This window comes from Melopsittacus undulatus, chromosome 5 (assembly GCF_012275295.1).
Source record: "Melopsittacus undulatus isolate bMelUnd1 chromosome 5, bMelUnd1.mat.Z, whole genome shotgun sequence".
Lineage (NCBI taxonomy): Eukaryota > Metazoa > Chordata > Aves > Psittaciformes > Psittaculidae > Melopsittacus > Melopsittacus undulatus.
The window spans coordinates 75,296,063-75,322,503 of NC_047531.1; the positions used below are offsets into that span (position 1 = coordinate 75,296,063).

A 26,441-nucleotide genomic window follows, 5' to 3' on the forward strand; every position below is an offset into this window, starting at 1 on the left:
AGCCACTGCTCACTCAGAGCAGTCGCTTTGACATGAACAGTTGCAGACCAGGTATTAGCATTGTCTGCATGAAGAATTGCAGCTTTGGCCCAGATGAGAGTGTAATTGGACTTTCCTGCAGTGAGAACCAGCTTTTGCTATAACTAATTTTGGTGTCAAGAAGCTTCATTGAGTTCAGTAGGCAGCATGTGTCTCTGTCTGGGATACAAACAGTGCAGAAGCCTTGTAACCTGTTGATGCAAATTTCTGCTGCAAAACTATATGAGAGAGCCAAAGCACTCTGAGAAAGCTCCTGCAGATGTGAAACAGGAAGAGGGTTTAGGCTGTGTATGCCAATTCTAGGCTCATTACAAGAAGGAAATCTGTCCAAACCATTATTGATTTTATGTTAGCTGACCTGGAATGAATAGCAAACTGAGTAAAATCTCTTTGGAATATCAAAAGCCACAAGATAGCAGAGCTTAACGGCTAGCAAATCATTGTAAATGTAAAAAAAACCCAAAAACCTGAAACCAAAAAGCCAAAGTCAAACCCTAACACTTTTTTGTAAACTTCCTCTATTAGGAGCTACATCACATAATATTTCTCACCCCATGCATGCCTACATGCCATAGTTAGTAATGGCTTGTCGTTACGTGCAGGACAGTATGTACTGAAATGCATTACCCTTCCATTCTTCCATTTTGGGGATGCTGAAGTGGATATTTCTTTGTGTCACTAGTAATGTTTGCTTAGCCTGGCCCCAAGGGAAGTCTACATTCCCATTTTACTTTTCCATCATTCTAAAAAATGGTAAGAACTGGCAGTTATGTAACTCCATTCATCTCCTAGCACTTTATGAACAATAGTACAATGATCTTCTATATACAAGCATTGTAAGGAAAAGGCTGTGGGAGGGAAGAAAAGCCAAGCCTTTCAAAGGGGAAAAGGACAGGAGAGGCACAAAAATGAGTGGGCTTGGCTGGACCGGGACATCTAAAATATGAGGTCTCAGAGGGGGAAGCAGGAAGAGGAGGAGAGAGATTCACCCTGTGGTCTCCATCCTGGTCTCTCTCATGGCTGTTAGTGGCTCTGCAGGCCAGTATTTGTGCACTGTGACCCATCTGATGGGGTCACTGAACATAGAGGCAGAGTTAATGCTGCTTTGAGCAGCACAGGCAAATCCCTCTTTTGTGTGCTCTTTTTATTTGGACTCTGTGAGGAGAAAGTGGCACTTCTGTTGGCTGTTCTGTGGTGTTTCATACTGCAAACGGTGCTGTTCTGGTGGTGCTGGTGGTAGGGCTCTTGATTCACAGTGCACTGAGCATTGCTCTGAAGTAGCTTCCCTTCTCCATTCACTGGCTGTTCACCTCTCATTAGGTAATAAAGCAAATAGCAGTGCACTTTTAGTCTCAGGGAAGAGAGGTATGTATGCAAAAAGCCTTACTCTTCTGAAATGTATCAGCTAAATGTATTAGTTGTGACCTAAACCCAGAAGACCATTTAGCAGCATGCTACAGTGCCACTTAGCTGTAGTGACAGCTACCTCTGTGAGATTTATTCAGGTCATTTGGCAAGATATCATGACCAGTAGTGAAATTTGACAAGGCCTCCATGCAGATTGCTGCCACACTTGGGAAATAACAAAAGGAGGGCTTTAAAGACCTAATCAAGGCTTTGGTCTTGCTACTTGGTCAGTGATGGCATTGGTATGTTGTATGGCAGTCAGTGTGTCAGAGAGGCCTCACTTAATAACAAAGTTGATCCTGCTGAGGGGAGAGGGACAGCCAGGAAACTGTGAGATAGAGCTTTAACATCATCTGCCAGCCTTTGGTGCAGCTTTAGCTTGTCATTGTGTGGCCACCATTTTCACTAACCTCCCTCCATAGGCTAACTTGTCTACAGATGTTTAAAAAATGGAAGAGGAAAGGCCTTTATAATAATATAGCCTATAAATGATCAAAACCGTTGTTCCAAAATCTTTCTGCCAAGGCTTATGTTATATTCAGCAACTCACAATATTTTGTTAGAACATGCCATTTAGTGTATTTGTAGCTTTGGTACAGTTTTGGTGTGGAGTGGGGTGTTCTTGCCGTATGCATTAACCACTCCCCGTGTCAGTTTGTTAAATTTCTGTTGCCTTAATTTTGGACATAAGGGTGCTGATATTCATCAATAAACCTGGGTTATACTGTCTGATGTCCATATGTCAATTCACATTATGAATAAACAGTAACTCCAATAACTTACCTGTGACTCCATTGGCCAGAATATCCCCTATATTTGTATGATGAAATATTGTGTCATTAAAATAATGTGAAATAAGAAGCTTTATGTTAACTGGAATAGGCAAAACTAAAGCTCATAATGATATTACTAAACAATTAATTGGAACTAGAAGTTGCAAAGATAAATATCATCTTGTTTAAAGAAAAAGAATAACATTAATACACAATTAGTATATATATAGTGCAGTGCTTTCTCACTTCTGTAATTTGATAATGTAGCGTCCTCATTTGGTACTTTTTGATTCCCAGGTATCTACACTCTTATTTTACTACTGACGAAAAAGAAAACCAGAGGCAGACCCAGAGCTGTTGTGAACCAGTGCCTTGAAGATGGCTTGTTTACCTGGAAGCATTTTTCTTTTGCTTTTCTCAATAATGCCAATTGATGCAATAAAACCTCATTTCTCTCTTCCTAAGTCCTACAAGTAAGCATGGTTTTGTATAGTTAGGATAGCTTGGCTGAAATCACCAGAGTTGAAACAAGTAACTACAGCTCCAGATTCTCATTACAGTATCAGCACTTCCTGAGTTTGCTTTGCTCCCCACTTTTTTAAATGCATGGGGCTTGATTTTGCACTTGTACCAACTCATATGCCACGTTCCTTGAACTTATAGCTCAGCTTCCCTCTGTAAGGTGATCACATATTTTTGCTATGTGCTGAATCTAACTCATCAAAGAGTGTGCCATTCAGCACTGTAAAGTCCCACTCCAGGGCACAACAAACAGATAGTCCAATTTAGAACTAGCTCTGCATCACCAGCCCTGGGGCTTTCTTTAAGAAGCTTATGCTAAGGACAGATACCTGAATTCTGTTCTCATTGATGCTTGGCTATAACCAATTCAGAGCTGTTAAAATCCAGTGGCTTGGACTGCAGTCTTGTTTCCATTGTCCTGAAGGAGATGCAACAGCCTTTGTTTTCAGTTAATTTCTTCTTATTTGACTTGATGTGATATGAGAACAAGGTGGCCCTTTCCAGTGGAACAATGTTGCTTCAAATTTGCAGCAAATTGACTCGATTTTCAGAAGTGACCTGATCTAATAGTAAAATTACAAACCTTCCTAGCAGCAAAGTATTTTCATTAGAGCATGGGCTTCCCAGCACACAAACTCTATATGATTACTGCAGAATTAATAATTTTCAAAATAGAATTTAGCATTTACCCAAAGTAATCTGCAATTTCTCTTCCATATTAGGAATTCACTCATGTGCACTGTCATGAGGAGGATGTTTCCAAAGAAATCAGTGTAGGTTTTAACAGTTGTCTGAGATGCAGAAGATGAAAAAGAAAGATATATCTAGTTTCTGTGTTTCAGCTGCAGTGTGCCATAGAGACTGTCATCTGTGATCTTGTGGGAAACAGCTTTTAAGCAGCCAGAGATAACTGCATTTTTTAAAAAACATCCTGTGTTGGTTTCTTCTTTGTAGTTTATGTCACCAATTGCAATCCTTCTCATGTGAATAATGATTTAGACTAAGGGTTTCCCAGTCTTCACTAGTATTATCTGAGAAGATGCAGATCCACTGCTTCTGAAAAGAGGGATGATATGAATTTTTGCTGTCTCTTCCAACTCCAGTTGTTTTGTTCTTGGAATACCCTGGCTCTTACCCTTTGTATTAATACCTCACTGCTCATTTCCTCCCTTCCGTTTTGTCACAGTATACTTGATAGTGATAGCAGTCATTACTGCAAGGCAGTAAGTGGCAGAGCTGTCTTGCTGCTGTATGTAATAGATGTGATTAGCGTTGCGCACTCCACAGCTGCCTCCCTTCAGTTTCACGTGGATGTGTTGCTAGAGGTGGTTATGTTAAAGTTGACATAGGAAAGCAGGTTGCTAGAGAAGCCACCTTGGATGGAAATGCTGTAATAATTCCCCTGTCAGGGCAGTGGTAATTCTACCCTTCTCCAGTTGTCTGACATTAAAATATGCTTCTTTCAGATCATGTTTCTAACCCAGGCCAGGCAGTGGTGGTTTCCTGTAGGTGAGGAGTACAATGAAACCTTTCAGCTTTTATCATAAGAATGCAGTTGCATAATAAATATTCATATTTTGGGTTGCAATTTGTATGAAGGTACTGGAGGAAAAGGTGCAATTTAAATATACTAGATTGGTAGCACAGCTATCTAAGGGTCTGAGGTGTGTACAGGCAGCAGAGGTTGGTAACATTAAATTTGTTTATATGGTTGCACTTCAGTGGTTCTATCCAAGCACTTAGTAATTTCCCCAGAGAATCTCACAAATCCATTCCAGGATTTTCTTTGCTCCCTCCAGAGTTAGCAGGGACTAGTTAGATTCTACCATACTTAATTCTGTCAAGCAAGTTCAACAAATTTAAAACCTTTTCCACCTCCTCTTCCTCTCCCTCTTCCCTGTTTAAGTGCAATGCATGTGACTGGGGGGGGTGGGGGGTGGGCAGCTGAAAATTATTTGAATTATTTAAGCAGTGTAGCATTATAATTTTTTTCTGCCTTGTTTAAAGTGATTTGAAAATCTGAGGGGGTGTAATTGAGGGAAGGCTTTAATGTGAATTTGCAGAGCAAATTTTATGAGTTCCTTAGTGCGGAAAACTGTATAATTTTCAAGGCAGTGCTGCATAAAAGGCTTATTTAAAGAAAGATTGGTCTGAAAAATACACGGTTGTTGTTGTTGTTATTATTTTTTAGTATGCAATTAATTCTTGGAATGTTTCAGTTAGGAAATATAATCTTTAACATGCTGAGAAATTATGGTCATGCACAAGAATGATGTGCAGAAGCAGTCAACAGTCAGTCTGGAGGGTGACAAAGATTGTTCTGGGAAGGAATACCCTGTAGCTAAAGCTTAGCCACTGTGCTTTGAAGGAGAAAATGTTCCTCAAGCCAAATAAGAAGGGAAGAGCATGAGTTTATAGCTGAGTTATCAGGGCATTTGCCTAAGAAAGGAATGGTGTCTTCCAGAGTGTTTTCTGGATTTCAGCTACTGGGCAAAATACCTGCATGATATCTCTCAAGATCATGTTTTAAAAGTCTACACAGTGCTTTGAAAGAAAGGATACAGGTACTTGTCTTTAGAAGAGTGTGCTTAAATGTTCATTCAAAGCAGACACTGACATCTTCCTGCAGGCCTGGTGAAGTAAGTCCCAGTAAATTGCAGAATTTTGTTCAAATTCCTGTTGCCCACTTGTCTGGCAGGGTATCTCTAAGTGACCTATTCCTTGGGTTACAGTGCTCACTTTAGTGGCTCTGATGCCAGTGTGTTGAATATTAAGAAATGTCCTAAACCTTCTAGTGGGCAAAAGCTGTATCCAAGGCATTTCAGTCTGGATTTCTCTGGAGCTGAGATGAAAACAGTAGCAGTTCCTCTTGGGCCCTATCAATCTCTGAAGCACAGACACCACTGACAGGTGTGTGTGTAGCTTGCTCAGATACAGTGGTTGCAACAGGTAAACTATTGCAGAAATGCTAAATATCATTATTACACAACGGAGAAAAATTATTTATCATTAGAAGCTAAATATTTTTCTAACTTCCTCTGCTTGTTTTGCTCTGATAGCAAAATTCTTTTGACTGCACAACATAGTGTTCCCAAGGTTGTCCTGGCTAAGTTCTGGAGGACTTTTTTTCTCAAATGTTAGCTGTCTTCTTGACATTCTGAATTGAAATAACTTTAAACAGGTGTTGGAAGAGTACCAGGGATGTAAGAAGGATCTCAGTGATGCATACTGATAATGGAGCAGAGGCTGAGGAGCGTAGAATTTTGGAGCATGAGAAAGAATCTCTCTGGGAGGCTTGGAAACACTCTGCATTTCAAAATGGAATTTGCACTGCTTCTTCGTAGTGGAAAATGGGGTAGGTTCTGTTCTTAATAAGGAAGCTGGATATTCCACTAAGGAGGAGATACAAATTCTCATAGACATCCTGACTGCATCTATATTAGAAATGAAATGTGCCCAGGAGCGTTCTCTGTCACTGAGGCCAATTGGCATGCAACAGCCTGTGTTCATACTGTTAGAGTCTCCCTCTAAAACAAGGTGGCTGGAGGCAGACTGTGTAATGGGCTCAGTTCCTGGCCTGTAGTGATTGCCAGATTGTACCTAGGAAGTAATTGAAAGAAAGGTCTCTAGTATAAACTTAGAAGTGTGAGCAGGAGCCTTTAGCAGTATAGTTTATTGTGATTATTGCCTGTGAGCATTCCCTCAAACTGTTTAACTGACAAGTGTAGATGTTGCTCAGTTTCGCACTTTGGGTTGAGAAGTATGCACTGCTTTGATGCTACATGGCATCTTGCCCTAAGGTAATTTCATGGAGTATCTCAAAAACTTTATGCGTTCCCCCATTGGTACTTTCTTACCTTAAATAATAATCAGTCTCTATTCACTGAGCACAATTACTTCTGCAGCAATCTGTTCTCATCTAATTCTGCTTCCACCTGAGCTCATGTATATGCAACTATACTAAAAGGCACCACACCACCCTCCGTCCCCCTGACTTTTTAAGTGCAAATGGAGGAGCAGAAGTGAATTTGACAGTGAGAGAAGATACTGTTGCTTTGTTTTTTGTCTGACTGATTTTCCTGTTTGCATAGCCCTGATGTAGGCTGTAACTTACGTTTCAGTCACTGCATCTTGTATTCTGCATAGGAACTGTGATACCGTTGAGGCCCTGGTAGCCAAGTGCAGCTCCTGTTCTTGCCGTCTGCCAGGCTGCACTAGACAATAACTAGGAAGGAAAAATAAGGCAGAAATAAACAAGAAAGGGGGTAGGGACATGCTTCTACCCGTAGGTAAGGAAATCAGTCAGGCTGAGACCTGCAGAGATCTCACTGAGGCCAGCCTCCTTCCCAAAGAAATCATCAGCCTTACTTAAATGATCTTCTGCAGATGTTTGCCTGGCCTATACCTGACATGGACAAGGCCCTTCTGTGTTGGTCCATGGGTTTTACACAGTTTACTTCTCTTTGCATGTATGCTAAAAAGGATAATTTGATCCTAAACTAATAGCAACCTGAAAGGACAGTAACTATAGGTCTAAACAAAAACATTCTTTCTGAGCAGTGTTAGCTTCCAGATGGTTTGACTTCTCTAAATCCATTGAGGTAGCCTCAGAAAAATGTGTATGCAATTAAAGACTGGTCTGAAAACATCACCAAGCTTCCCTTACAGAGCACTGGGATTTTTGAATGTAATACTGGAAACAAAACTATTACAAGCATGTGTAACTGTATTACTGCTTCTAATGCTGTAGAAACTATGGACCACCCAACATGGGCAGGAAGTGGAACACCACTGGAATACTGTAACTTCAAGCTGAATCTATATGCTGGCAAGTTGCTCTGTTATGGCCCCTAGAGACTGGAACATTAGTTAAGTTCAGTCAGGCTGAGAAGTAAGAGTGCACATCTAGAAGTAAACTTCCACTTGAAATCTTTTCTGACATTGTAATTCTTGGATCTTGACAGCTCTAACTGCAATAATTAAAGATGTTAATGCTGTCACCCACTTCAACAAATGGGTGAGAAGCAGATCCCTCTGAAGGGACCACTAAGGACAGGTGAACCTATGAATGGGCTTTCATCTTTAGTTTTTGTATAGGCAAGCATGCATCCCATACGATCTTCCACTGATCATAGTCCGTCTCCTAATTACTCAGTTTTCTTCGTTGTCTCACTTCTCTGACAAAGGTTGGCATCCTTGAGTAGGAGTGCTAGGAGAAAGCTTGTGAAGGACTCTTTAATGAAGGCAACTGTTCTAGACAATGAAACTTGCTGGCTGAGGAATTTCTGCTGTAGGGGTGGTTTTCTGCAGCAGATGAGTGGGTCAATGGCTTAATATGGGGGGTCATCTCTTAGGTGACTATAGCAAATACCACCAAAACTTGGGGTCTGGAATGCTGAGGTCCACCACCTGGAAAGTCTGATAAAACTGTTTATGTCAGGGCATCAGTCTTTAAGTTGTTTGTAACAATGAGTAAAGATAAAACCTCTGTTCATAATATTTATGTATTATTAAGTTTAGAGACAGGGTGCATACTTAAAAACAACATGTAAAAAACCATGTAGATCTGCAAGAAAGCAAAAGCATAATTCAAGAACCAAACACATCTTGGAGGTAGGTGAACAAAATCATCATTGGAGCCAGTAAGAGGAGGGAACCTTTCTATTAATTTCCCTTAGTGAGAGAAGTTGTAAAGTCATATTGCATCATTCATGGACAGTGAAATATGTATTTAAAGTATTTGAGGAACACATCCTGCTCTCTGTTCATTCTGTAATTATGTCTTAGTCCTACTGAAGTCAACTTCTGTTCCATTTCGGGAATCCTACTTAGATAGACTTGAGGGCTGCAGTCATACCCTTTGTTTTCTTTGAGCCTTGACAGACTGAATTAAATAGAGATCTCTCTTGCAGTGATAGCATGCTGACAGCACGTACTGTGGGAAAAAGAGAGTGTGGAAACAATATTGCTTATTCCTGAACTCAGCTTGCAAAATGGCAGCATAGCATGTCTTGTTCGTCTACACTAGTTTCTCAGGCGAAGCAGATGCTGCTGGGAAGGTGTGTGAAAGGTCCAGATTTGGAAGAGAAAATATCAGAGATGTATGACAGGAACAAAATGCTCAAGCCAAAATGGTTCCTCCCTGGGGAAGCTCTCCCACAGTCAAATGTAGTGCTGTTTAGCTGCCTGGTTTTAATCCCAGGACTGCAAAGAAAGCAATGGCTCTTAAGGCTCTGCCTGGGATCTTTTTTGTCACCTATTGAGTAACAAACCCAAACATTCAGGAATTGGACCTGAATAAGAATCTCACATACCATGACTTCTCATCCCTGAAACCCATGCTATTCCCTTGTCTGATTCTCTAATTGAATTGTCACGGATGTAAAATCCCACTTTAAATTTTCCTGCTGTTTTTTCATAGCGCACAGAGGCAGGACCCAATGTAACATACTTTGAATTTGTTTTCCTTTTTAGAAGGGGCTTGCATTTTGGATTATGTTTTTTTTCCTGGGCTAATGTACATCTGATGTCAGGCTTCCCAGATGAGAGTGGTTAGACTGGCGTTGACATTTTTAGAAATATGTGCGAATGGAAAAATATCCTGGGAGTGCTGCCAGCGGCTGATCCTGTAAAGTTTGAGTCTCTGTTGAGTAGGAAACATGAGCCAGGTACCTTCACTGAAAAGAAGCCTTACTCATGAAGTGTTTCTCTACTCAGGTGTGTGGCATACACACCTAAGGAAGGAGCAGGAGGGAATTCCAGCAGGCTGTGACTCATCCAAGCAATACTCAATTCCCCTTTCTGACCAGATGATAAACAGCCAATTAGCATCTTTCCCACTTGGGGGAACAAGTACAGCAAAAGCTCCTGGCAAAAAATGGATTTTCCAAGTTTTAACTCCAAGGATAACAAAGTGGGTCAGACAAATCTCCCTGATCCGTGGCTGTTCCTTCCAGTTTGGTGCTGACGTGACTGAGACGAAACGGTGTAGAGCTGAGCTGGTGTGCAGTGAATCAAGCCTGCAGCTTTCCATTTCACAGTGAGGTGATGGAATTTGAAGGATGAGTGCAGCTGATTAATGGTGCTATGAATGTCAATAATTTTTATAGGCTTTGCAGTGTGCTCATTTTAACTGCCTCATCAGAACAAATGTCTTGTTAACAGATAGTAGGCTTTCACACAATGCAGGTCAGGTGCTGCTCGCCCTTGAAGAGAAGCGGACCATCCCAAGTGAACAAGGGATTGCACGGGGGTCAAACCAGTGCAGGACGTGCTCTAAGGGTGCAGCATCAGTCCTCACTGAGAACAGATTGGCTATGTCTACATCCAGGGCTACAGCCAGCTCCTGCTGAGCTGCTGGCTCTGTTCAGTTTGGATGTCAGTAGGAGCCTGGAGCCAGGAGCTGGTGCTTTTCACTGAGGCAAAACAGTGCTCAGTGAGTGGCAGGGCCCTGCAGCTCCAGCTGAGCTCAGTACTGAGCCCAGTCTGCTGACTGGCAGCCTCTTGCCTCTGTGAGCAGCAAAATCTGCTGAGCTGCCCCATGGTTCTCCTGGTGCTTTGGTGGACATAACATATGCAGTCGTCCCTCTGCTCTCCCTGATGCACAACACGATGCTTGGTTGCAGCATGGTCTTTGCATGCTATCATGCTCCCAGTGCTCTCTCTCTTTTTCAGAGTTAGCAGTCTCTTCCTCCTCATCATCTCTCTGACATGTTGACAGGGCTGCATGGATGTGGTTGTGCCTGGTGCTGCATACACCAGCCCATGTGCTATTGAATGCCATACTCTGGCCCTGGCAGGGCTCCCTGGATTAGCTCTTCTTGTGAATGGCTCCCTGCACAGGGACACTGTGGCTCAGTGGTCGCCTTAGCAGGAAGTGTAGATATAGCTATTTTCACACATCATTTGCTGGTGGGATTGCTCTGTATCTGCTGCTTGGAGCACTACAGAAATAGATTATATCAGCTTTACAGACAACAGTATGTTGAACTAAACTGTGTTCACTCTGATTCATTCTGGAGAAGGGTTTGGTGGTTTCCAAGGGAAACTAAGTTTCTTTAGTCACTCTTTTATTTGGCAGTAACTTCTGAGCTTTTTGGCTATTTGCAATCAAATTTGGCAGAAAGACAACGTCTTTGAAGAAACTTTTCGGATTTTTTTTTCAGCTTTTGTAAAGGTAACTGACTGCATAGGGAAAGAAAGACCTGAGTTACTGCTGCTTCTCTTAGGAAAAAGCTGTAACATTAGAGCTCTTAAGTTGTTGTCCTATCAAAACAGGAAAGACATGGTGAATGAAATACACTAACAGCATGTTCACAGACATCTTTGAAGTGCAGCAAATACTGTTTAGATGGGATTTATAGAATAACAGTGAGAAGCAGGGCTGTGCTTAGAATTAAGGCAAATAGTGACTTATGTACTGGGACAGAGTTCCTTCCTTCCAGTATTACTTCCAGAATATTTTTCAGGCTTCTAACTTGTTCTAAAGTCTATTTTATTTGGAGGGAAAAGAGGGAGACGCAGGGAGAGAGAGCCCTCTTGATTTTGGTGCGTTTGGGGTCAGGTTCATCGTCATCCATCTTATGCCATCCTGGTGTTTTACAGGTTGATGAAACAAAACTGCTGCATAGCAGTGGTGAGTGTGGAGGGGTAGTAGGAAGGGAGAAAAGAGTTTGCAAGAAGACTGGATCTTTTCTATTGGACTTTAAATAGACTGGATTTAAGTAGGTTGGCTCGCACGCCCCTTAGCAGCCCTGCACAATGACAGTACTAGCCGCAGCTCCTCTGCTTTCTGGGATCAAGCTCATCCTACTTGCTTTTCTAAGCATAAGGAACTCTGCAAAGAGTTGATTCTTCCCTACTTACTAACCAGCTATCCATATATATTATGCTATAGGATTTTGTGGCCCAATTAAAGAGTAGACAGGAAGAAAAGCAAAACATGTTACTATGCTGTGTTTAAGACTGGATCTGAAAAGCATAACTGAGTTCTGCACAGCTTTCCCAAGATTACACAGTGCTGGGGTGCAGAAGAGAAGGTACACTTCCTGATGGGGAGGCTAATACCTTAATTTAAAGACCCTGTGGTCACACTTTTTGCCCATATGTTTTACAGTCATAAACTAAAATGAAAGTGTAAGGTATACCTAGCAAAAATGACTGCTCTCTAGTAGGGTAGCTGTTATGTGCATTTTTCTGTGTTATCTGCAGATGTTTGTCGCTCTAATCACTAAACTTTTCTGGTCTAGCCAATGCAGTGTTTATTTAGATTCTTATACTGTGTTCATAACCAGTTCTGTGGATGAGACCCTTCCAGTGATGCCATAAGAGGTTAATATCCCTTGTGCATTTGTTCTCTCACCCTTTCCTCATAAGAGCTGTGAGCAGTGAAGCAGCTTATGTATTTAAAAGGAAAATATAGATATATGTGCATTAACATTATGTGATTTCTGAGAAGAAAGTACATTTTGGAGTTTGTTCTTTATCCTCCTAACTTTGGCCCTGTCCCAAAGGAGGTGTTTTTTCCCAGTCCCTTGTCATCGGAGGTTTTGCTGTGCTTGAAGAAACACACTCACTGTAACTATCAACTTGGAGCTCTTAGCTGTTCTTTTCAATGCCTCAGGCCAAAGTTCAGTTTACTCAGGAGACAATTCTATGGCCAGTTCTGTTCAATGTGTTTATCAATGATCTGTGTGCAGGAGTTGAATGCATCATTAGTAAGTTTGCTGATGATACCAAACTGGGAGGTGCTGTTGACTCTCTTGGGAGACTGGAGGCTTTGCAGAGAGAACTAGGTTGGAGCACTGGGCTATGATTAATGAGATGAAAATTAGCAAGTCAAAATGCTGTGTTCTGCACCTGGGATGTAGTAATACTGGGCACAAGTATAAACTGGGAGAGGAGTGTCTGGTGACCAGGCCTGCAGAAAGGCGAATGTGGGTGCTGGTTGACAGCAGGCCCAGTATGAAGCAGCAGTGTGCCCTGGCAGACAAGAGGGCAAACCACGTCCTGGGGTACATCAAGCACAGCACAACCAGCCAGCCAAAAGACGTGATCATCCTGCTGTAGTGAGCACTGGTGTGGCATCACCTTTCATGCTGGCTGTAATTCTGTGTCCCACAGTTTAAGAAGGATGTGAAGGTCTTTGAATGTGTCCAGAGCAACAAAGCTGGTGGAAGGGCTGGAAGGCATGTCCTGTAAGGAGCAGCCAAAGGACTCTGGGTTTTCTGGTTTGAAGGAGACTGAGGGAGAACCTCATTGCTCTGCAGCTTTCTGAGGAGGGAAAGCAGTGATAAAGGTGCTGATCTCTTCTCCCTGGTATTGATGCTCTCTGGTAGTGATGCTTCAAGCCTGTCAGTGTTTAGGAGGCATATGGACAATACCCTTAATAATATCCTTTAACTTTTGTTTGGCCCTGAAGTGGTCAGGCAGTTGGACTAGGTGATCATTGTTGGTCCTTTCCAAGTGAAAATATTCTATTTTCTGTTTTTCTAATCTCTTTACTAAAGGATCACCCTGGAGGCAGGCAGTTAAACTTGATTGGTTTACATGCAGACAGATCTGTGCAGGGATTAGAAGGCATTTGATCTGCTGATATTATTAAGAAAGACTGCAGCATTTTGTCATCATATAGTTGTGGACTTCTTGTAAAATCTGTTCAAAAACACTGGGAGATGCTCACTAGATGAGACACTAACAATAACTGACTTTATACCATGCAAATTATGCAGTATCTCTAACAAGCCAAAGGTAAACAGGAAAAGCCCTACGTTTGAAATATGATTTTTAAATTATAATCTTATGATGCTGTGAAATCCGACTCATGATTGTTGAATACTCAGCCTATCCTATTCTGTCAAAAAGCAGTCTTATTTTGTTATTTTGAATGGTAAGAAATGCTGTAGATGTGCTGCAGGAGAGCGGCAGAAGCCCAAACATCCTGACCTTGTAGCCAGTGGGGACTTGTAGTTTTTTGAAAAATCGTCAGTAAAAGCCTTGTGCGTGATTTGTTTTCCCTCTGTATTCTTTTACCACTGCAAAATAAATGTAACAAACAGTCCGCTGCAAAACAAATAGAACATAATCTGCCATTTTCTCCTGACCGTTTTGAAATAGTCTGCTAGAACAGTCAAAAACTGGTGTGCAGGCAGTTTGCAAAATCATTTTGCATGAAGGGATTTCAAAAAGCTTCCCCAAAAGCTACCTACAAGTTATTAACTCACACTTGGGGACCATCTGCCTAGTGGCTTTTCAAAATAATGCTGTAAGCACACAGGCTAACGGCAAGGAATATTTTACAAAAGCATATTTTCCAGAAAAACAATTAAAAAAGGCAAATCCCCATGTAGTTGAGCCTCACATTTTGTTATACCCATAGGTGATGAATCATAAGGTAGGGCTGGGAATAGAAGTGTATCTGCCGTGCTGCCACCACATATGCATGTTCTGAGAATCATCTTGCAGTTTCTACTGCAGAATTTTGACCTGTTTTGGTGCAGCTACATTTGTTTGGGAAACTGCAGTATATGTAACAGGGACATTATTACGGCTCTTCAGACTTTGCTATCAGGAATTTACAGCAATTTTCCTGCTGTAGAGAAAGGCTAAGCATTGGAGATAGGGTTTTTCTAAAGCTGTAAGGCTTTTTCTGCATGGGAACACTTGGGAAGCATAATCTGAAAGAAAAATACCTCGATCTGAGGTACGATGACTTGAAATGGAGCATACTCCTCTGTGAACAATCATGTTTGTCTGGAGTAAAGGTAGGCCTGACTTGTGTAACTTTGTCCACTTCAGAATACTAAAACAAGTTCAGTCTTTATTATTTTAAAAGAAAATGACTGTGCAGGGACGAACCAGAACAAACATGGCTTTTCCCAGGGTAGACAAACACAATTTTTAAAAGTCTCTTGAGAATTCAGGAATTCACTGAAAGTGATTGGAAAACAGACATGCCACCTCTACAGTTTGCTGTACACTAGGAGCAGAATTCAACAAATTGCTGAGCAATATTTGGTTTAAATGCTAAATTCCTTTTGTCACCTGTGGATGTTGAAGGCAGTTGTTTTCAGCCATGATGAAGTACACATGGCATTGAGAATGACCTGTGCTGCTCAATATGCAGATAAATCATAGCTCTTATCAAATTTCATGGGTATGGAATGAAGAGTAACTTAATCCTCTAATGTATGCAAAAGCTTTACCATTCTTAGCAGCAAAACGTGCTGATGGCTGGAACTTGGACCAGAGTGATGCCTGCTTCACCCTTATTTCATTCAAATTGCATTTGGTCTCTGAAGGCCTGTTCTGTAGAATTGGAGTTTTGCAATTGGCTTTGGCAGATGTAGACTTGAATAGCACTGCTTGTGATTTTGGTAAACTTCCTCTCTGCTGGTTGGACAGAGTAGCAGCCAGTCTGAACCTTGTTCTGAATAAGAGAAAACCATCACAGAGCGTGAACTTTGAAAAAGGGTAGGCATGAGATAATTATTATTCATTGTCACCTCTGAGCCTAAATGATGATTCAGTCTGTTTCTGTGCTCTCTAGAAAGGCATCACATGGCCTTAGCTAAGGCTGGGTGTCACTGTCAATAGATAATGCTTAACCTGGAAAAAAATGGAGCTACAGAAAGTAGAAGAAACTTAGAAATTTGAGGCAAGTGAGACTTTTGGACTTTCCTTAAGAAAACATACCTGAAAGGCTGCGAGTAATAAATTGATGTTTAAAGGCCTTGTGTAGAATCACAGCATGTCTTGCTAATACTAAGTATTTGAAAAGATAGTTGGAATAGCAATCCATGGTTTTACTGTCTGTAGTTTATAATCTGGATATTTCTGTAAGCATTCTGTCCCTTTGGAATCCAGTTAAGATTTTGGCCTGTGTGACTGCATGCATCACTAATTTTATAGCTTAATTACATTTATGCAAAAAGGAATTCCTTTCCCATTTTTAAATTTCCTCCCTTATATATTATTCACTATCCTTGGATATACTTTTTTTTTTTCAGAGAACAAAAAATCCCAGTATATCTGATTTAGCAGGTTCTATATAGAATACATTTTGCCCAGAGTCTTCTTATTTGTATCCTTTATAAGGCAATAATCCAGTCTTTCCAATAGCTTTCAATATGACAGTTTATTAAGGCCCTGGGTCATTAGTATGTTTCTTGTAAGTCTTTTCATCTGTTCTGAGCTCCAGTGTCTAAAGCTGCACACAGGATCCCAAAAGGGACTGATACACTGATTAAGGTAAAGATGACATGACATTTTCAGCTTCAGTCTCTTTTCCACATGCACTTTAGCATCTTTGTAGCTTTACCTGTAGCTTGCATAGGTTATCACAAGCCTTCACTTTGCAAGTAATGAAGGCCTTGTCTACACTGGTGGTCTTAGTAACTGAAGTAGAGCACCGATCTGAAGTGATGGAAGTCAGGTCTCTTCAAATGTCAGTGAGGCAAATGTCAGGCTGATTCAAATTTAAATGTTAAATTTGGGCTGGCTTCTTTTCAACAGCTTGTATAGACATACCCAGATCATTGGGATCTTTGCCTGGTCTTCTCCCACAATTATAACAGGTACAGACTTCACAGGTACAAATGACTAATGCATTAACATGTATTGACTGTCCTTTGAATACAAACTAGAAGGTTAGGACCTGCTGGGATCTAGTTGTTTCTCTAGATTTTAGGAGGCCAAACTAGGCTGTTGTGCTTTAATGTAAGAGGAACAGCAGAGAATGTTGTTGGACACTGACTGTATCCACTAGCCATTCTGAGCACAATGATCTTATTTCCGAGATGCTCAAGTGTTGTAGTGAACGTAAAACTGTGTGTCTTGGCTGTGGGTGTGTGGAACTCTCCTGCAATGTGCTTTCGTCTTTTGCATTTGTGAATGGCCTGGTTCTTTGTACAACCAGCAAAGCCTTTAGCGAGACTGCCTTCTCAAGCTGTCCTGATAGTTTTGACAGCCTCTGTGAGGACACAACACCTCCTACAGGCTCCAGCAACACCTGTTGAAGTTAGATGCTGTCAGACTCAACAGTGCCTTGCCAGCCTGAATTTGCCTTTGTCTAGGCAGCTGGTAGCTGCAAGACATGAAACCTGACCTAATACTATGTTATATTATATTTGTTTCAGCAAACCCTGTGTTTTTCTGATGAGAATGTGCTCCTGATCTACATTCCCCCTTCACAGAGAAACAGTCTGCCCTCACAGGGCCTGTGTAGAAGCAGGAACAGAGGAAAAGTGATGCCTCAGTGTGATTCCTTTCATATTGCTGAATGTATCCAGCCAATCTAATTAAACTGCATGCATGGAAATAAAAGAGCTAGTCTAACCCTTACCATGGCAGTCAAAGTGTGCAGATTAGGTAATTGCCACTGTTTGCCTTAAAAACAATAGTCTGAGTCCTGAGGCAGTTGAAGACTCTTGGCACTTACTGACTTCATGGGGGTCATAACTGAGCTCAGTGTTCTATTTTAGACAGAGCACAGTTCAAGGAAAGGATACTGATCTCTGTCAATAAAACTGAACCCAGCCACAGCCTCAGATAATTTCTTAGGAAAGTTTTGTTTGTTTCAGTATCAATAGTGGATTTCAGAGGTATATTTGCTGAATTGTTCATCTGGTAAAACTCTTTAATAAGCAAGTCTATCTGCTCTCCATCTGATACTGTTCTCACTTAAAATACAGTGAGATTGGCAACTAATTAATTCATGGACAGGATAAGTTTAAAAGTTGCATAAATCAGTTAATACTGGTAAATCCAAAACTTACTTGTAGTTTCTTGGAAAAAAAACAAAGTATGAAACTTTCCTCTTAGAAACTCTTTGTAAGATGGAGAAATATCTCACGCAGTTCTGGTGTTGAAATAGTAAGTTGTGATGTTTGGGTTTTGCAGATTCTTTTCCTATTAATTCTTGCTCCAAATATAGTACTATACTTGTCCTGAAACTGGTTACGTTTATTGTTCAAGGCAAAATTCTTGCACTTTAAAGATTCCATTTTGTCTTTAAGGATTTAATCTTGCATCGATAACTTGAAGTGCTTATCGGTGATGAACTGTCATCCTTTGTTACTGTTTTCAGTACCAAATAACATTTACATCCAATGGTGGGCCTCCATTTGCCATTAAGATGCAATTACAGGAGATGGAGTGGACAACTGTTAGGCAATTTGATCAATTCTACAGAAATTATCATTATTAACTATATTTTAGGATTGAGTTTACGTTCTAGGTCCTATCTCCTTCTGAATCACTAACAGAAAATCATACTAGGGCTTGTTTTCTACTAAACATCTTTTTTAAAATAAGCATGAGAAATCTACTAAAAGGTAAAGATTAAACTTCCCAGCCTAGAATTAAAACGAGTTCAGAAGAGAAAAGTACATCCATGGTTTTATTGCTTACCGGTGACAAAAAGTGTTTTTTTTTTTCTGATGAGGATGTAAATATCCAAACTCAAAAGCTATATTGACACACACACCAACAGTCATAGGATCAGTGCTTCACTGACCTTCTCATTAAAAGTTCAGGATGGAAAAAGAGGTTGATCTTGATGTCTTAGGCTATCAGAGATGAATGAAACCTCCTGAAGCCTTGAAGAAGTGTGAAGAAATTGCGGGCTGCTCTATTTGACAGCCAGTCGACCAAAGTCCTTTACAACTCACATTAGAGTTCACTGCATGCTCTATTCCCCACCCAATAATTTCTGTTTTCCTTTCTCCATAAACTCCAACCATATGATTTTTCATGTAATATGAAAGAAGAATAGTTCACCTCATAAGCATGAATACATAGTAGACATTCATGTGCAAGCTCCTCATCAGAATGCTGCCAACTTGCGGTTTGATCTGGCCCTTAAAAATTCAAAGTAGATATCTGCTAAAGGGTTGGAATTGTATTGTTGTTCTCTTTTTGTTCCCCCCAGGCGATCCCATCCAGTGCCTAACATGTACCAAAGAATAGAATAGGCCAAGCTTCATTCAATCTCCTGACTGCTTCATCTGTGAATGTGGCAAGACACAGAAATCCTCCCTTTTAATTTCTCTTTTGCAATCTTCTGCTCTGCAGTTGATAGTGTTCACTGTTATCTTGTGAAGTCACATTGAGTGAGACCATTCTTTGCACTGTTTTAGTCAGTAACATGCTTAGTGATCCAGAATGCTGATTCAGAAAAAGAAATTGCACAGCTACCACCCAAGATATGTGGTCTTTCAGCCTACAGTGCCCTGTGGCCCATTAGCCACATAAAAACAGCTAACACAAAGAGACGTTAAAATACCAGCCTGCTTCATGTTGTAGGAATTGCAAGTTACTGTCTCCTAGAGATGGTAAAGAGCCCATCTGACTGAGAAAAACTTTCCAAAAGAGCACAGTTCTCAAGAAGCCTTACACTAAAAGCAGTGAATGACAGGATCAATACTGTAACACGTTACATTACAGTTCTCCTGCAAGTGAGGTTAAAGAGAGGAACAAACAGAAATCAATTTTCCCCATTACTTCTTATGAAAAAAGTATACTTTTACTGAAGTAACAGGTACCAGTTTCAAATTTAGGAGAAACAGTGGGACGATCGAAGCAGAATAAATACTAGCCACCAAAATTGAAAGGTCTGTGTCCATAAAAATGTCTCTTTTGTGGACCTAACATCCTCTGAAGAAAATGGTTCACTGAGGGAGTCCCCTGCTTTGCTCTACCCAGTATACCAGTTGACCACAAGTGAGCAGAAAATACTGTGCCCCTGAGCCTGTTTTTCCTTGTGTTGGAGGAGACGAGTGGGAGGAAATGCAAAGACCCAAACCCAATCTCATGTGAATGGAGAGCTCCTCCTTACAAGTGGTTCCCTGGCTGTTCTGATCAATGGCTTTCCTGTCTTTTTGTGCCTCTGAGATGATAAAATGAAGCTGAAAAGTAAGATATTGTAAAAGGCCCACTTAATGCGTACAGTCAGTTTAGAACTGCTGCAGACAAATACAGGTTCAGGACAGGTGGCTGTAGCTCAGAGCAAAAGTAACTCTAAAAGACTGCTGATGTGAGTTTGACAAGTGAAAAAGTCAGTAGTACCAAGGAGCCTATCTGTGGAACAGAAAGCTCACAGCTGCTCACAGCAGGACACTGCTGCTCTAACAAGATTTTCTCTGGCTGCTCCAATTCCCTTCAGCCTCTTTTATGTTTTTTTTTTTTGGTAATCATCTTTCAAACTGCAGCACATTTGTTGCTGGGAGGTGCTGACTCTAGTGGAAGAGATTCTAGTGGAAGCTGCTATCGCAGCTTGCACAGTCTTCATTTTAGGTCACTAATCACATCCTCCTGAGGCTCTCCCCAGGCCCTTGCATTGATTGTCCTCCAGCTGGAGGAATTATCTGAGAGAAATGACATGACTGGTGTGTTGGGGTCACGTTTCTAGATTGAGGATGGGCTGAGGGAAGCTTCTGTCCTTTGGATTCAGGGAAGACCTGACATTTGAATGTTACATGGATGTGCAAGCCTTTAGTCTTCCTTCTCATCATGCACATCTGCTGCCCTCCAGGCAGTCAGTTACATGAGGTATGGGCGACAAGAAGAGAGAGCAGAGGATGTGGTGGGTGACTTGAGCTGTTTGGATGCTGAGCAGTGAAGTGTCTCTGCTGGATTATATTTCTTCACTAACAAAAGATTAGCTGACTATTATCTAAGTTACCATCAGAAATCCACATGAAGGACTTGAGGTGATAAGGTAGAAAGTTTGCCCCAAAACGAATTTGGAGAACAAAGTAGTCATCGAAATAAAACATGCTTTATGTTTTGCAGTGTTACCTGTATAACCAGATTTGAAAGAGTGGAAAAGCAGGCTGCCAGGGGATCTAAAAACATGAGGTGAAAGGTCGTTGAGATCCTTTGATACATTTTTCTGTGAGAACTGGAATAACACAATGTAACATGAATGATCCTTCTGCTAACCTTACTCTAGAGCCAAATTGACTCCTACCTACCATCTCAGCAAAATGGCAGATTACTTTGGCTAGATACATTCCAAAGTCCTTAGAGCCCTTGGTCTGGCCATTGATCTAGAACCTACCTGAGAGTAATCTTGCTTCTGAGTGGATTTTCATCCCTGATTTAGGATTTTATTCCCCTTTCACCACATAAATGTCTTTTTTTGGCAAGACATACATATTCTGTGGCCAAGGCTTCTTTGACTTTTTCCAATGAAGTTCATATTTTTAAATGACAGGACAAAAAAGGAGAAAACATGACCTTCTAGCCAGAGATTTGCTAGTTAACTTTCTGGTAAGAATGTTTTTTGAAGGATGTTATAGTGTCCAGTTGCTGATTCAGGTGTTATTCCTTCCAGCCTCAGGATCATTTGCTGTTAATATAAAGAGTGAAGCCTCTGGGATCTTGGCTTCAACTGGTTAGAAAGTACCCTCAAGAAGATGAAAAGTTCAGATAAAGGCAGCTGGGTTTCTTTAGCAAGGGCTCTTAATACTCACCTAGGATGTTTAACCATGCCAAGTGCAAGGTCCTACACCTGGGTCAGAGCAATCCCAGGCAGAGCTACAGGTTGGGCAGAGAAGAGATTCAGAACAGCCCTGCAGAGACAGACTTGGGGGTGTTCGTCGATGAGAAAATGCCCATGAGACAGCTTCAGTGTGTGCTTGCAGCCCAGAAAGCAACCGTATCCTGGGCTGCATCAAAAAGAGCATGACCAGCAGGTCGAAGAAGGTGATCCTGCTCCTCTACTCTGCTTTCGTGAGACCTCACTTGGAGTATTGTGTGCAGTTCTGGTGCCCTCAACATAAAAAGGACATGGAACTGTTGGAACAAGTACAGAGGAGGACCACGAGGATGATCAGGGGACTGGAGCACCTCCCATATGAAGACAGGCTGAGAAAGTTGGGGGTGTTCAGCCTGCAGAAGAGAAGGCTGCGTGGAGACCTCATAGCAGCCTTCCAGTATCTGAAGGGGGCCTACAGGGATGCTGGAGAGGGACTATTCATTAGGGACTGTAGTGATAGGACAAGGGCTAATGGGTTGAAACTTAAACAGCGGAGGTTTAGATTGGATATAAGGAAGAAATTCTTTACTGTTAGGGTGGTGAGGTACTGGAATGGGTTGCGAGGTTGTGAATGCTCCATCCCTGGTAGTGTTCAAGACCAGGTTGGATGAAGCCTTGGGTGATATGGTTTAGTGTGAGGTGTCCCTGGCCATGGCAGGGGGGTTGGAACTAGATGATCTTAAGGTCCTTTCCAACCCTAACTATTCTATGATTCTATGATGTAAGAGAAAATAACTATGCTTCCTCTGAACATCCTAATTTCTGGGATGTTTTAGGACTTAACATGCTAACTAATGAACACTGTATTACCTCCAGATTTAAATAGAGGCTAGAGCCTAGGTGCTTGAGAAACTAAGTCCACTAAGAATTCTGAGTGGAGTATTATACAGCAACAGACAGAACAGGATTTTAATGTTCAGCATTTTGGATCACAGTAGGTATGCATGCAGTTAGCAAGGATTTAAGCATCTAATTCCTCTTGTGACCTGGCCTTCCTATCCCACATCAAGTAACTGCGGTATGGCCTCAAGAATCATATATCCTTGATGGTCAGTCTAGTGTGGTATTAAAGACCATATCTCTGAAGTGATAAAGTTAATGAAGAAAAGTGTAAGGAGCAGCTCTTCTACCGATGTTGAATTTCATTAAGCTGTCTTACGAGAGCCCTTTACTACCTCACAGAACAAGCCCTGTTATTTTTCTAAAAGCTTGTGCAATGTTGGCTTTCCGTTTGACTATCTGTAACTTGAAACGCTTTTGCCACCTTATATCCTGACACATCACCAAGGCTATAAAAACAGAACTACAACCGTCACAAACAGTGAAGACAATTTGCTAAAAAGGCTGCAACAGAACAATTGTGTGACAAATCAGTGATATTGTCTCTCTTTGGTTTCAAGAGTGACCTGGAGCTTGTGCAGTAACGGTGTTCTCCAGATGGCTTTCCACAGCATCGTCTTCCTTAACACCAGTGAGCCACGAGACTGAGACAGAAATTCCAGTGTGGGGAGGGTGTGAGTCATGAGATGGTGAGTGAAAGAAACAGCAGGATAAAAATAACAGAGCACAGTATGATGCCTAATATTAATCTCTTACCCTGTGTTATCCTCGCTTGCATTACATATACAACAATGTTATGCCATAGATGCTCTACTGCTCAAAACAAATCTCTATGCTACTTTGTAAGATTATGGCTCAGTATGCCAGATTGCAGGGACTTCTAATACTCATGCCTTTAAGTTGTCTGAAAATTCTCAATCAAGAAGTTCCTGCAATAGGAAATATATCATCAAAGAGTATTAAAATGCCACTTCTGCAACAGTAATATTTTTTATATTTTATATGAAAACATCAAGTTCAGTTTATTTAACCTCAATTTAACAAATTTATGTATTCAAAAATTAAAGTTACATCTCTTTTAAAGCCCCTCTCTTTTTTCAACCTTTCTTTTTTTTTTTGTCTTCTCCCTTCAGGAGGAGGAAAAAAAAAGAAAAGAAGTATGGAAATGCTATAAAAATGACATAAAATTCATCTTTGATTCTAGCTATTGCGAATTAGTTGGGGGAAAAAAATTAGAATCAGTAAAATCAGAAGAAAAGCTAGGTATTTTATGTTGAAATGTGAATCCGTAGTTTTCTACTCAAATCTGCCATTACGTTCTGGCTGAGCTTCATTCTGAGATCACTCAGAACAAAAGCAGGAGCCCTTCTATGGAGCTGTTGTTTTCAGCTCAACTAGTTTAAAGTATCTAACACAGTCACCTTGACATCTTTATAATCACTGGAGCAAGGCAGTGATCTTCAGAGAGCTATTCGGAGCTTAGGAAGCCTATTACCATGTTAGTTTTCAGTTCACTCAGGAATCTGGGCATCATAAAGACAGCAGATTTCCTTTAACTTCAAAGGGTGATGGCTCTGGCACTGAGTCTTCACAGCAGATTAACACATAGACAGCTCTTTTGATAGAAACTGTCTTTATTATTTGGGAGTGGGGAGAAATGTTTATTTTATTTCAGACAGATGCAGTCCAAAGTCTTTCAAATGGATTTCACTTTGCTTTTTTTTAACATGTAAGTCACCTTCAGGCATTGTCAGCACTGTGGAAAATTTTGCCAAAATTGGGGAATATACAGACAAATGACAGGGCAACCTTCTCTGACAAGCAGTGAGGTGGCTGTGTGGTCTCCGTGCTGCAGCATTCAGAATGTGAATGAGCAGTCTTTGTAGGGATGTCTCTCTTTGCCCTTCCAGGGCTGCCTGATGAAGTGAAGCATTTGCACAAATGCTGAAAAAAAAAATACCATTTAATCATAATCAGTTTAAGATCACTTGATTTAAGGCAGGCGAATATGTAGATTAGTTTGGTTTATGTATGCACTTAAGGTCAAAATGCTAATTGCTCCCTTTCAGATCCTGTTGAAACCAGTTTCTTTGATCCCACTACATTAAAATTACTTTGAAAAATCCCTTTTCTTTTTCTTTTCTTTTTTTTTCTTTCTTTTTTTTTAACGTATTTTTTTTGTCTTACGGAGGCTGTCTAGAAACTACTTGGAAATATCTTTTTTGGGGTTTTAAATATTGTTCTTAAGCAATTTTCTGTAATTTTTTACATTTATATTTCCATCTCCTTAACTTATTCTTGTATATAAAGTCTTTATTTTCCAATATGTAAAGAAAAAACACACTTATTTTTGAAGTTATAAAAAAATGGAAGTAATTGTAATCGTGATTTGATGTCCTTGGAACACATTTTATTTACTATTCAATAGCCAGTGTTTTCATTAGGACATTGTCTGAACGTAACTTTAAGCCCAATAAAGTTCCAGGGCTAATCTCCTGGGAGAGGATATTTATGGTCCATATTTTCAGAGAGGGAGATTGGAAGTAGAAAAAAGGCTTAAGTATTTAGGCCTCGGTTCAACTCTGCAGTTAGGGGAAATTTGTCCATTACAAATAGGGTTTTGACCTGTTGAAGAAGTCAGTTGAATGTGCAAATGCCCAGTTTGAAGGGGTAGTTGCACTCAGTGTGCTCACTGCAAGCAGAAACGTAGCCTCAAATTGTGTATATTACTGCAGGGGAAGTGACCTATTTTTCTGGACAGAAAGAAACTACCATAAAGATCTAATTTGTAAGAACTGTAAGAGTGGAAACAATACTGGTTTTCTCTAGGATATTTAGTTATGCAAACAAATTGATGAAGAAGACATTTCCAGCAAGAAAAATCATGGATGGTGCTTAGTGTCACTCAGTTAGTATTAACTCCCTTGAAATGAAAGTGAAATAATGGTACATTTTTCACCTGTTTGTAAGCCATCGTTCTGTATCCAGTGTGGAGCCTAACAATTTTATCTTGATGTTTACTAAAGCTTTTTGCATAACAGAAGTCTGACTGCTTCCTTCACTGCTTCCTTCCTGCAGATCCTGACCATCAGGAAGAAACTGACTCAGAGACTGAAACTGAACCCATTTGTTCTTTGTTCTCAAGCCGTCTTGGGTTAGAAGTTGCTGAAAAATTTTCTCCTGCAAAATTAACTGTGAAGTCCCCATTAAGCATATGTCTTAGTGAGCTGGATTTCATCATTCAGATTGTTGAAAATCTGTTCTGCTTGGAGTTTTCTTTTGTAGAGGAACTGTTCAGCACTACAAAAGGAGTGTGCAGGGGTCCCTTGAAAGTTTGAATGCTTTGAACTCACTCACAAGCACAAGAAGACTTTACTGCTTGAGATTTTATTTGGAAATACATGAGTTCTTGTCATAGATTGAGCATCATCTACCATGGTTCTTACATATCAAAATTTGTCATCATTCTGGAAGAAGATTCAAGAATTTGTTCTTTTCCTTTTATTTGTGTTCATTTCTGTTATTTATTTTGTATTCTTGAGATCTGTTGCATCTCTGGAGTTTGTATTTCTACTTTTAGCATAAAGATGTTGTATATACAAGTCTAGAATGCATCTGAAGATTAGTCTGATTTTTCATGTGACTTTGACTTGAACATGTTTATGTTTATATTGCTATTTCAAAAATGTGCATTACCTGTATTCTTTATGCCTTTTATCCATCTGTAACTCAATAAAATTCTGTCCCCATTATGCAAAACCATATCATGTGTGCTTAACTCTGTAGCAGTTTTTTAATAGTAATGAGTGATAATTGCAAACGAGTTAATCTATATCTATACATGTATGTCTATATCCATGTCTAACCTGTATCACAGTTTGAAATTCTTCCAATGCAGGATTTGAGATGGTGAAAAAATTACCAGTGAGCAGTAAGCTCAGCTCAGGAATAATTCTTTGTAAGGCTATTTGGATGTGAAAACTAGATTTTCCTGTTCTCTAAAGATGTATGTTCTTTATTTCAGTTCTCACTATGGCTAAGTTTAGAACTGGTATTAACCAGGTGAGTCAATGGAGTGCAACCCATTTTATCAGGCTGCACATGTCATTTATGTCACTACAGCTCAGGGATAAATGACTGCCTATAATATGTACTTTGTCACAGAATTTGCAAGTTTCTAAGGAGTGCTAGCTTAACCTTTCACATCTCGCTGTCATTGTGTCATTAAGAAGGATTACAGCCCAGGAGATCTGCCTGGAACAGCAAAGGTTTGGTTATGTTGAATGGCCTAGCATGAGTTTTCTGAGCAGGTATATTAAATG

At 40.5% G+C, this 26,441-nt stretch overlaps 1 long non-coding RNA gene across 1 annotated transcript in view; it reads left to right on the forward strand.

The window, feature by feature from the left end:
• Nucleotides 1–25,568, forward strand: part of LOC115946335 (uncharacterized) — a 28,857-nt gene extending 3,289 nt beyond the window's left edge. Inside the window, exons 2-3 of the long non-coding RNA XR_004080429.2 lie at nt 22,680–22,808; nt 25,198–25,568. This is a non-coding gene — a long non-coding RNA (uncharacterized lncRNA). The remainder of the gene's footprint in view (nt 1–22,679; nt 22,809–25,197) is intronic.
• The last annotated feature ends 873 nt before the right edge of the window (nt 25,569–26,441 follow it).